Below are 13115 nucleotides of genomic sequence, written 5' to 3'. Positions count from 1 at the left end.
AACTCAGAGTGACAGAATCTCAAAAGTCTCACCTACTTTTCTATCTTTATATTTTATAATATTCTTTATAAATATAATCATTTAACTATTTATATATATATGTGTGTGTGTTTTCCAGGTATTCCAAGATCCAAGTACTCAGACCATTATCAATTATTCATGAAAGAGAGTAGTTCATTATTTGTCATTTATTTCCTTTTAACAGTGAAAGCAGCCTACTCCAACAGAGGGAATAATTTAATGTCCTTCTCCTTTTGATTCCAGCAAAGTGATGCACTCTGGTGCGAGGCTTGGCTAGATTTTCTAATGAGAGCCATTAACAATGCTGAAGTTCATTTGTGTTTTTTTTGAATGCATCCCTTTGTGTCTGAGTTCCTTTTCCTGCATGCCAATAGAAAATTATTAGAATAATAAAATGCTTTATTAAAACAACACTGGTTTGTTCTGTGGAAAAGGATTCCAGAGAATTGCGGGATGCACAATGCTGAATCATATGTTGTTTTTGTGTGGTTGAAGTCTAATATATACTGACATTGAAAGGCCATGAAGCTTAGAGTGTATTTGAGAAGCAGTTGACACTTTTCACTGTAGCCAGTCAGGCTACTTATCTTCTTGAGTGCTAGCACGTTATCCTCAGTGTGAGACAGAAATTTATTGAGGGAAAGCATCTGGAAGGCTGTCTTGTCAGAGACAAAGTGTATCCTCCTCAGGTTGGGAGAGACTGCTCTGCGGGGCTTTTATTAGGAACCTCTCACTGAAAGTCTTCCAGATTCATCAAAGTCTCTTCAGTACACAGCATGCTTGCTCCCGCTGAGGTACTGCAGAAACTAGTGGCCCGTGTTTGGATTGTGTACTCGTCATATTCTTTTGTACATTGTATGTTTGTCTGCAACTTTTGTTCTCGTTTTGATGCTGGTCTCTAAACCACGTCTTCCCTGCTTTTTCATCACAATGGGAGTATTTGGTTTAGAAGAAAGATACATTCTAAGACATAAGAAGACGGAAGGAAAAATGGCATTGTGCTATTAATTTCTATACATCATGTGTTGTTTGGTAGTGCATTTGTCTTATTTTCACAAGATTAGTTAACTGCAGTGGTTATAAAATGACAGTAGTTTGTAACTGACACATTTTTAACAACAACAATGTTTACAAATATAAGGGGAAAAAAAATATAAGAAAAGAGGAAGCAATATCAAATTTTCCAGGATGCAATGTAGAAACAGCTTGCATCTCTGCAGATCTGTTGACGGTAACCTGTGAAATGTAACACTGCTGAACAGCTGGCTACAGCACATCACAGCATTGCTCTTTGTCCACATTCACTTTTACTCGGCGGGAAAATTAACCAGCCCACTTTCGCAATAGTACTATTGTGCTCTCTCCAGCTACACAGAAGGTGAGACATCTTATGACATCCTGTTCTCGTAACCTTTTAGTAAACTTGAAGGAAACAGATGAATGGGATTTTTGTTGTGTGTCAGTGCTGAGGTGGCTATCTGTTCCATAAAAATGCATCTGACAGTAGTCTCAGTGGAATGATCATTGATCAAAAAGACAAACAGAGGTCTGAAAATTAGACCAGAGGGAGACATATTCAGGTGAGAAAAGAAGCAAATTGAACCATGCAGGACCGGGAGTAGGGAGTGGATGACATTGAAGGTCACCCGCTAAGACGAGTTTGGATAAATGGAGCCAACATCCATATCATTGATTGCCAACTTACTCTTTGAAGTTGCACAGAGTTGCACTGAGTCCTTTGTCTTGCACGCTGTTCCTGACCCTGCTGTATGCCGCCTTGCCACCCATCGGAGATCTCCTTAGCGCTGGAGCTGCGACTATCTCCTCAATAGGACTGTGTAAAAATTAATGTTACGTCACTTTCGCTACTCATGAACATTACCACCTCCCCTACTTCATATTTCACCTCAAAGCGACTTTTCTGAGCCACCCGCTTCTTTGCTTTCATTGCCACCCCCGTACCCCCCACTGAGTGTAGTATGCAAGGGAAGTCAGTCTCTGGAGAGGCTCGGGGAGTGCAAGGGGCCAGAGGGTAGAGAGGGAGCACAGTGCTGTAAAGTGCCTCAATGTTGCTTCATTTCCCCATTTTAATTGGGCTATCTAAATGCATCCCCGGTTTGTCAATACCCGCCGGGGTCCCAGATAAAAATGATTTGTCTCATGCATTCGGCGGCATGCTCTGCTGTTCCCCTTAGAGAGTGTGCCCTGCCAGTTGTCAGCAGAAGAGTGTAATGGAGAGCGCTCGTTGTTTTTGATTTTCAATGAGTCGCAGGAAAATAGCCTGCGCCTCCCTCTATCAGTTCCCCTCTTCTTGTCTTAGTCATTTCTTTTTTTCCGCACTATCATTCTGTCTGTAACTAACAAGTCAATATAAGCATGCAGGCACACCCACCTCTATGGACACATACTGTATATAGTCACAGAGGACCACAGGCGCAGCGACACATGCACAAATTCACATACTCTACATACAGACACATATCTGAAGAGGCACACACACACACGCAGGCACTCGCTGAAGGTCAGCACGGTGAAGCCAATCTTATCTGTGTTTTTATGTGCTCTGTTTCACACTGTCCTTGTCTTTTTCACACCTCCTGTCACCATGTGCCATCACCTTCCCTCTCTCTCTGCTGGAGCCAGACTGCATTCACACTGAATCCGGCAATGCGGCACCTTCCCACAGGGTTGTGCGGAGATGTGGGTTGTGTTTATTCGTGCTTTTAGAACGTAATCGCCGTGAAACGATCGGAAAATAACGTTTCATTTCTCTGATTCACTGCTTTGTTCTCACTACCGCCGCTCCCTCTTTTCATTCACTCTCTAGCTTGCTCGACCACGCTGCGCTCTCTCTCTCTCGCTCGCACACAGCAACAAAGTCAACAAGTAAACAAGGTTCTTCTTCACATGGGTGTCTTCGGTTTGATCGCCGGCTTACGTGATTGGCCACCGCAGTGTGACGTCAGGTTGCATTTTCGCAAAAGTTGATTCTGGTTCAACTTCTTGCTGGAAAGCTGCTGCGTTTTTTTTTTTTTTTATGCTCAACCCCATGCGGCCCCCACTCCCGCAGCCTAAACACTCTACCCCCATTCAAATGAATGGAAGGACTGCTGTTTTTTCCGCAATGCCGGATATGGTGGTAATGCAGCCTTATCTGCAGACAGTACTGAGAAAAATTCAGGGCCAAAAGTGTACCCTTGACATTTTCCTTCATTTGGTGTGACTTAGACGTACATTACCTTGCATACTATCTACTTTAGATAGTATGCGAAAAAAAGTTGCTAAAGAACTAGCTGTTTTTTATCCTCTTAAAGGAAGAGTCAGTTATTCTGGATAAAGATTGTTGATATTTTACCTAAACACCCAAACAAATACACCCTTCCCTTCATGGTCCTTCAGAAGCTCTGCACCCCCAAATTCATGGACATTTATTGCCAAAAGAGAAATATTGCAGAATTCCATGTATGAACTCGGGCTGGGCGATATGACCAAAATCTCATATCCTGGTATAGGTCATTTCATATCCCGATAATGATACCCATCCCGATATAGCACATTTTAATTCAATGAATAAATAGTTAGTCCGTGCAGCACTAACCTCCCGTCCCCTGTTGTCTGTCCATCCTTTGCACGGATTAAATAAAATTTCTCTTCTTGGCTTTTTTACTCGCAAAGCTTTTATTGCACTAACAGTAACGTAATGAGTAGTAGTTCAACTGGAGTACTTCACCTGGTTCAATGTCTCTCAGCCCCGCCCGCAGTGAACCATAGAGAGCAGAGGAGAGTAGCTCGACCATAAATGACAGCGAAACGCAGCAGAGACTCTCACAATGGGCTGAAATTAAACGAGTGCACATAAATTTGGTAAATAACATAAATAAAGACAGTCTCCACTGCGTTTCGCTGTCATTTATGGTCGCCGCCACACTGCCTCCTCTTTCTCAGCGTGGCGGGGGCTGCGGCCTCAGTATGTGTGCAACGCAGCAGAGTAGAGACGGACAGCAGTGGAGAGTTGACGACAACTACACCTGTTATGTTACTGTAAGTGCAACAAAAGCTTTGCGAATTCATCAATGAGAGTCCAAGAGTCCAAATGATAAAAAATATTGCCGTAAATAGTGTGATTTGCATCACAATTAAATAAATGATTGAGCATGATATCAAATGATCATTTTTCTATCTTCAGACGCTATATATAGTTATATCACATGGCCCTAGTATGAACACCAGATTTTTTTTCAGCACACTCACGGAACGGACAGCTAGCAGATCATGAGGAGATATGCGCTGAATATGACAAAAAGTGTATTGAACAGTCTCTTTCTAGAGTCACTGACTCTACCTAAATGTAATTTGCGAGATTGAGTCAAGCAAATGACAGTCAGATATAATTAGATGTACTATATATAGCTTCCACATCCTTTCTGTGTATCTTGTCCTAGATCACAGGCCGAGGTTAAAATCTAATCTATATATAATTTGCAAATACCCTTAATCCATGTTTGTAAGTTTTAATATGATCCATGTATGTGTTTCAGATACCACCACTATGGCAATCTGGAGGTAAATAAGCCAACAACCAGACAACGGCAGTAGCCAATCCTCAGTAAATTGTGAATTGGGCTGGGAAGCTAACAGGTGTTGCCCAGCTGTGCTTTTGGACATGATGACATAGTACTAGTCTTAAGAGCCCATCAGCAGCAGCACACTGACTTTCACAGCTCACTGTTTACGACACAGGTCAGCATTTTTCCACTGGCGCGCAGCCAGAATCAGTGATCAGTGACCCCTCTGTTGGGAGAAATAAAGCATGTATATTTGGATGCCATTTGAAGGATGTTTTTTTTTTTTTAAATGCTATTAATGATATATTTAGTTCAGGCAGTTGTCGACTGCGGTGTTTCAAAATGCAACAATACGGTATATTGTTTTAATGATACAAATCCTTGATTCAGTCAGTGTGTGCTTTTCTGACCCAAAACTAAAAAACATATTTTCTTACCCCAAAGCTGAACCTTGTTAAAATGTTTTGGCAGACTTGTTAGATGGCACAGACAGTTATATTGATAAAGCCCAGGGCCTGTGTGATTCATCCCATCCCACAGCAGCCAGCGCAGTTTCCCATCAGATGATGACTGTAGCTACCACAGAGGAGCTGAAGTGTCTGGCTTGATCCAGGTGTTCTTCACCTGCAGATAACCCTGGAGCTGCACAACTGATTTCGTACGTGCAATAAGTTACAAAATCAAGCTTTCTCTTTCACCAGAATATGTTAAATGGGTATTGTTAGCAGACTGGCTTAAGTCAGCGAGAGGCCGGCTCCTTCAGATTGAAGAGGTTGTCAACCTTTTTTCAGTCTAATGAAATGAGTGGGGGATGGGTGGTTGTCACAGTGTTATAAATTCTCAGACTTGGTAGGGGGTGTTTCCAAGTCTATTCAAGCTTTTGGGGGGGGTGGGGCAAAAGATAAGTCTTAAAACTGCCTCAGCTACAAAAACTCACTCGAGGCAACAGTTTTAATCTGGCATATGGGTTTATTGCTAGAGTCCATCTGTGTTTTGAATTTTACATTGCACTAAAATGAGATTACACCAGAGATGAAATGGCTCATGTCATACAACTGACACATTACACTACATTACCGTAGCTTACAATTAATTATCTCCTACTCCTCTGCTTATAATCTTTACTTCTACCTTTTACTACTGTGTGATTTGTTTCAAGATTTGATCTCAGACAAATATGACATTTGAGTTCAGTTGGCATTGACTGTTTACACCCACATCCATACTTTTTCTCCTTTCCTCAGGGGTGTGTGGGTGTAATAATTATTCTCCAGAAGGTCAAGACTTTGTAAGGTATCCAACATTTCCAGATTGGAGGTTCTGCGTTCGCAGATAGTTGTAATGTACATTGTAGGAATTTATATTGATATTAGGAAGTTTTTCTCCATGGTGCATGCTTGAAAGCCAGTTTTTATCAGTAAGATTACTACAGAACACACACACTTACACACACATATATATATATATATATATATATGGTAGGGCATACAAATTGAATTATTTTTTAATCGAATGACCCACATCCCATTTGTTCTAAACTAGAAGGAACATTAGAGATAAAATAATTCTTTCCCTTGCTGAAAAGTCTGTTGTATGCACAGATCTACAGCCTCCGGTAAAATTTGACTGTCTCTCATTGTTAACAACAAAGTGAAATGTGGAACACATTGCAGTTCGCCATTTCTTTCAGCAGGCTTTAAGCCCACAAGACTTTCAACATCACTGCTCTTAGTGGAAACCCTCATAAGTGCTTTGAATATCTTTTGTTATGTTGTCAGTAGCACTTCCCCGTTCAGATTTATAGGAATTGCACTAGGCAACAGCATGGACATTCCTGAAATTTTATTTTCCCCTTTCAGGAAGTACTAACATGATATAGTTGTTATGCATGATTTAATTATTAATGCTACATGATATTGTGTATGGCCTCATCTAAAAAACATTTGTCTCGGTCTAGGTCATGGCTTGCAGCGTCAGCAATGCCACTGATATAAAAAAAACATCATTACGTGGAGGGCGAAACATTGTTGAAGCATTGCTGGATGAGTCAAGTTACAGTCCACACAGTATTATTGGGATAAATGAGCAAACCTCTCCCCAAGGTCCCGAGGCTCTGTGATCTATTAAGGCGCTGTCGTCTCGGATGGTGAATCTCAGTGAGCGAGGGAATTTTTTGGGGAAGAGAATGGTTGTGCTGACATCCTCTCTCAGTGCAATCCCTTGTCCTTGTAGGACGGAAGAGAAAAACAGCACCAGAGGCTGACTTGGCTGTTCCTCTGAGCTCCGTCATAAATCCGACTGAACATTTCTGAACATCTGTTGTGGATGATTAGCTCCATGGCTAGCAGAGTTTGACCGGAGGGAGTGAGAACCAGCGTGTTTGGGAGTTGTATGTGTGTGTGTATACTCAACGCCTTGCTGATTTTAGAATTAGGGTTTTGCATATTTACTTTCTTCCCCTTTTTTTAAGAGAGAGAGGGAAAGAGAGAGAGAGAGAGTGAGAGAGAGAGAGAGGGGGAGGGGACATATTATTTTTGAAAGAGTTTCATAACCCTCAAAACATGTTACAGGACATTGGCAGAGTCCATGGGAATGCTTGTGTTTCAAGGTCACACTTTGTTAAGCCTTTAGTTTCCGTGGTAATGACATGATGAAATAGTTTTAAAATACATGCATTTTTAAAGCAGAATCCAGGATATCAGACATGTCAGATAGCCTACCTTTTTTTTGTTGTCATGTTTATCATAAGCCCGCGTATGAACTTACATTAGGTCACATTCTCTCCCCTGGAAGGTGGTCAATAGATAAAACATAATGGACTCTCTAAGCCGCAGGAATACATAACATCACGTGTACTCATACCTCAAACCTGTTTTTCTTACATGCAGGTGCACAACAAAAATTGTCTCTCATTGGTCAAGGTTCAAAAAGGTAAGGACCTCAAGCCTCCTCCCTCTTCACACTGAAATTTGACACCAATGACATCACACGGTGGGTTTGGCTTCTCCTGGGCAGTCCCTGAACAGCCGCTCAGTGTGTGAACAAGCTCTGCCTCTGAAGGATCTCTCCCAAAGCCACATTGCGCTATAGCCACAGCTGGAAACATATTGCTGGAGAGCCAAAAGACAGTTCCTCCGCGTTAATGAAACGCTGTGAATGGAATAACTGAGGAGGAACTGGAGAATACTTTCTCTCAGACTTTTTTTTTTGTAAGACATTGTTCAGGGATAATCTTTCGTGGATACTGCGGGATTTTCTTTTCCAGGATTTGGATACACACACTCTCTCTCTCTTTCTCTCTGGAATAAGTGCCTAACAATAAAAAGGAATAAAAAGGATTTATTTACAAGTGGATCTAATTGACATGCATGGGTAAGTGTACATTTTTCACCATAGCATTGTTGTAACGTGTAAGTGAAGAAAATTAAAAATGAGATGAGGTACAGGTGTATTTTTTGAAAGTGACTGGGCTGTCCTGAACTCTCAAAGTAGTTGTATCTTCTTTACTCATCTCCATATCCCCATTCTAATAAGTGCTATTTTTCATCTCGGGATATACCTTTTGCAACTTGCCTCTCATAACAAAAGTAACAAAATAAGTTGATGTGTCACACTTCAGTGGTCAGGTATTTTCTTACTATTCTTTTGTCCCCTTTTCTTTTGTCCTTGCTCACTCTTGCTTGTTAAGCCAAAACAATAGTTTAACCTCGTCTTGGCTTAGCTCTATTGGCTGGCTCTCTGGCAAATTGCCCTGTCTGGTGCGAGCCCTCCCCTACTTATTCAGAGGACTTTGAATAGAAGGGCCATAGAATGTCCCTTAGCTACCGCTGCTAAGGTGAGGCACCCTGCCGTTCTACTGCATTAGGCCTACACTGAGGCCAAACAACCTGTTTTTCCAGTTGTCTTTATCTCCCTGGGCAATCTGGAGGGTAAAGTTTCAGCGACAAGAATTCAAGTCAGAAGGAGACACTGAAAGGCTTTGAAATCCCAGATAATTGTAGAGGAGAACTTTTGGAAGTCATAAATTATGATTTTTGGGAAATGTTGGGGCTTCATTTCCAACAAAGTATAACCCTCACTGAATGTTTCTTAAACTTTGATTTTAAAAGTTTTTTTTCCTGTGATTATCATAGTTATAGTACATGTAGTCGATTTTGGGACACAACACAACTCAAGACTCTTGAAAACTTTTGCTTTCGTTGTTTCAACAAAGAATAACCAGTTATCTTATGTCTTAAATCTTTGTTTCTTTTTTATGACAGCATAAAACTTTTATATGCTTGTATCAGAAACTTTTGGACTGGGTTCATCTTGTTCTTAGTAACAATAAATGTGGCAGTTGTTGCTCAACAGATTTGTTGCTCAATACAGCTGTTGTTAGTGGGAAAAATATCCTTTTTGCAACTTGTTCTTTTCCATCAAATCTGTCTTACACAGTGTTTGCACAGCCTGTGTAGCAAAAGGCAGAGTGTTAGCAGAAGTCTCCTCCATCAGCGTCTACACAGGATGTGTTCAGGCACAATATTAAGTATAGGTCACTTGGTCACAACCCAACACACAATCACAATCAGTTATGATCATAAAATGGAAGAAAGTCGACTTGAAGCATAAAAATATGCTTCAGGTCACAGTTATGCATTTATAACATGAGTGAAACGTGAGCTGTTAAACAGTCTGTGTAGGCAAATGTATTTATTATGATAAAAGCATATCAGTTGCGTGTGACACATTTGAGACAGAGGACCAAAAAATGCAGATTAAACGCCTCCTAAGTAGAAAAGCCTTTAAGTTTGCAAAGAGTGAAGTGTAGACAACGTGTCTGTCTTGTTTTGTTTGGCCTTTGAAACAGCTAGACTTCCCCCACGGGTCTGTCTCACTGCAGTGGGAATGTATTTTTCTCTCTTAGTTGTACCAAATCTGAGCTTGCTCTTTTTTTTTTTTTTGAAATATTTTTTCCTTTTTAGTTAATGATTCAGGAGTACAACTCTCCACAGCCCCAACTCACCCCTGTTATTTTTTGACTCGGAGCAGTAACCCAGACCTGATTAAAAAATGACCTTGAGGCAAAACTCAAGATGGACATTACTGTTGTACTGTCTGTTCAGCTGCTCAGTAGCATAAACAAACAAGACAAAAAAACTGTCAGCCATGGTCATTTGTTCAAACAAAGCCAACCCCTACCCACGCTGGATGACCTGTAGGTCAGCCTCCTTCACCTCCACCATGCAGGCCAGTGACCCTTCATTCCCCTTTTACGACTATGTCTCAGTCAGTTTGTCACCGGTAATGTTCCAGAAAAACATTAAGTGATATCTCGGATGTGACCTGAGGAAATAACTAAGGTTATTTGTGTACCAGTGCTGTTTATTGCATTCCCTGACCAAACATACAAAATATCTTTCACATAAGTGGCTGGCGTGGCTGAAGACTTTCCTCTTGAATAAATCAACCTGTGTAGAACAGTCAATCACTCAAACTCTCTCTCCCCATCGGATTCCTCAGGAGTAATTATGGGTTGAGCGTATGGATTTTTCTATAGAACTTGATTTCTCATCATCGGTGAATTGGATGATGTAATGGCCTGTTAATGCATGATGGATTTGCTTAATCACTCTTGTCCCAGTTGGGACATGAAAGTGGTTGCTTACAATCACAGATCAATGTCTGTGAAGATGATTGTGTCAGTGGAGCTAGACATTTGTCTATGACACATACTGTAAGCAGACAGAAAACCTACCAGCTTTTGCAGGGTTATTGAATTTCAAAGCTTTGTTGTAGTAGCTGCAGTACAGACTTGTTTATGACCAGGAGTCAGACTTTGAAAATGTCAGCCGCTGAAAAGTTTTCATTTGTTTTTGTGACAGGAATTGTTTCCTGATGTTGACAGGGTCAGAAGTAGCTGTTTTATGATGACAAGGCCTAATTGTCAATCCTCAGTTTTGCACTAAATAACTGGTTTATGCAGCTTGGGGTGAGTGTGCCAAATAAGTCTTGCGTAATGTGCGATGTCAATCAGCGGCCACTGCCTGTGTGATGTGCTAGCTGCGCTGATAGTCACTTTCTGGTCTCCGTTGTGACACTTCTTTCTTGCAGACAGCCTCATTCATTGTGACAGGTGCTGAGGAGAAGGTTTAGAAAAAAGGGCTTCTTTACCACTAAAATCACCAGTGTTTTGACAAGACAGCTTTTCCTCAACTGCCTCAAGCAGAGAGTTCATTTGATTGAACTAGGTCTGTGCCTATGCTTTGACATCTACACAGGCTTGCTAGACACACATTAAGGTTTTGACATGAGATCATACTCCAAAAAGAAGACAGTAGGCCTGTCACGATGATGACGTTATCGGCTTCTTGTACGATATATGGACAATCATCAATCATTTTGCTGACCTCGATGTTGCCCATTGTGCTTACATGCATGTTTGTTTATATAAGAATATCACCGACATTTTAGCCAACATGATGCCAGAATAAACAGCAAAACTTATTGTGTGTGGTCTATTAATTTGAGGCAAATAATCTGTCAACCTGTTTCAGCAGGTTGTATCCAGAAGGTTTCAGCATCTTGATAAATCCAGTTTTCGGTCCTGCTGTTAAAATCGTGCATAGCCTAACTGAGCCTACATTTGTTGACACCTGCTGTGTTAGTAGTAATGTTTAGCAGCGGAGAGCAGCTTCTCTGCTGCACCGTTAGCTCGCGAGCGCAGGATTTTTTGAGGTGAAACAGATTGAGTTAGTTTCTTTACCTCAGAGTTGGTTTAAGTTGTTTAATGCTGCAGTGTTTGCTGGTCAGCTGGTCTCGTTTGTTACTGCTGATCGCTGATTGCTGCTCCACTGCGCTAGGCCATAGAAAGTATTCACAATACACTTCATGTTCATCTTACAAAGCTAATTATTTAGTCATTAAATCAAAAAATGCTTGCAACCACTGTCTTTTTTGAAGATTAAGTACAAGATAACGCTAGCATGCACATGCTGTAGATTATCTGGGTTTTTGGCTTTTTCGTGCCGTCAACATCATGTTAACCAACAATAGAAAGTCGATTTATTGCCAGACGAGGTGAAGGCAGAATGACCGAATGTCTGAATATTCTTAAGAATTAAAAGTTCATTGCTCTTTGAAAGGGTGTACTTGCATTATTATTGCTATTATATTATCATTATATCAGTGGCATAAAACGATCTTAAAATGATAATAATATTGTTTGTCACAATTATTTTTGGGACAATATCGTCTCAACAAAAAGTAGTTACCATGACAGGCCTAGAAGACAAGATTATTTTAAGGAAGGTGATGTTATTTTTGTTGCCAATTAGTGGTGAATGGAAAATGTCCTGTAGAATTGCAACTGTTTAGGTGTTTGAGCATTAGCTCAATGTCTCTTTAAAATGGATTGCAAAGTGCTCAGACTTAGATTGTATTAAATAGTGTTCATTCAGTCTTTATTACTTCCTTTTCTGTACTCTTTTTTCTTTACATTATATACTCTATTCTATATTTGAACTGTATCTATCTACATTTAATGCCCGGTTATAACTAACCATCAGAGGTCTGTTTTGTGCTCCTAGCCTTGCACCTTTCATTTAAACCTTAGCTCTATGCATTACAGCCACGGGTTTCTCAATGGGAACACAAATCCGCTTTGTCAGTGAGGACATTTCCCTCCTTGCACAAAACTCATTTCAATTCCATATCATCCCATTACGCCTCCACATTGATTGAAACAGCCTCCATTTTCAGGGGCAGCTGCTTTTTTTGTGCTCTTTTTGTACTGTGTATGTGAAATGTGCAGAGATGCAGGTTGGAGACATACAGTGGCCACAGCTAATATTAAGTCTGCTATGCTGTAAGCTGTTTTCTGAAAATAGGAGAAGACTAAGGATCGCTGTTGTTGCCCTGTTGCGTGATACCGTTCATTTACTTTATGTGATATCACTCAATTACCGTGTGATATGCTGCTAATATCTTAAATCTAATTTAGTTTTTTTTCTGCAGGCAGGCATGGTCAGATTGGTTGCTTGTGGACTGCCATTAAAGAGAATTAAAGGTCACAGCTTTACCTTGCTCTTGAGTATGAGGGGATAACTGTGATGCTAAACTGCAGTAAAGCAAATAAAACTGAATGTAGGCTTGATTTATGTGGTGCTTGGTTCTGGGAGTATAGTCATGTGGCTGATTTATCCCTCTGCCTCCACCACCACCCTTGTTTGCTCAGACTCCCAATTTCTTCAAATGCCTGGCATAGACTCAACATTCTACTTGATTACTTTATCAGCCCCCCTGTCACTTCCTCCAAAGTTATGACTTATTTTTCAACAGTCCAGTACAGCTGAACTCTCACAGCAACAAGGAGGCCCGGCCTCTCACTAACAATAAGATACCATATAATGGAACAATAAGTTTTCACATTCCTGGCTACCCATACACAGACCTGAACATGCTCACACTAGCCCTGAGAGTATGACATGCGTGTTGCGTGTTGTATAGAGGAGCACATTCAGCATTAGTATAACATTTGGCTTTTGTTCA

The 13115-nt window shown here is 40.8% G+C and overlaps 1 protein-coding gene across 9 annotated transcripts in view; it reads left to right on the top strand.

Moving 5' to 3' along the window:
* Nucleotides 1-13115, top strand: part of LOC122994647 (receptor-type tyrosine-protein phosphatase F) — a 187205-nt gene that overhangs the window by 42292 nt on the left and 131798 nt on the right. Inside the window, exon 2 of one of the 9 annotated variants that reach the window (XM_044369457.1) lies at nucleotides 7475-7517. The exons of 7 other annotated variants lie outside the window; for them this stretch is intronic. The gene's annotated coding sequence lies outside the window, so the exon portion shown is untranslated. Of the gene's footprint in view, nucleotides 1-7474; nucleotides 7518-7616; nucleotides 7959-13115 lie in introns of those variants that run through there. One more of the 9 variants, XM_044369456.1, reaches the window with a different exon arrangement.

The sequence above is a fragment of the Thunnus albacares genome, chromosome 12 (assembly GCF_914725855.1).
Source record: "Thunnus albacares chromosome 12, fThuAlb1.1, whole genome shotgun sequence".
NCBI classification, from domain to species: Eukaryota; Metazoa; Chordata; class Actinopteri; order Scombriformes; family Scombridae; genus Thunnus; species Thunnus albacares.
This window is presented reverse-complemented; position numbering and strand designations above follow the sequence as displayed.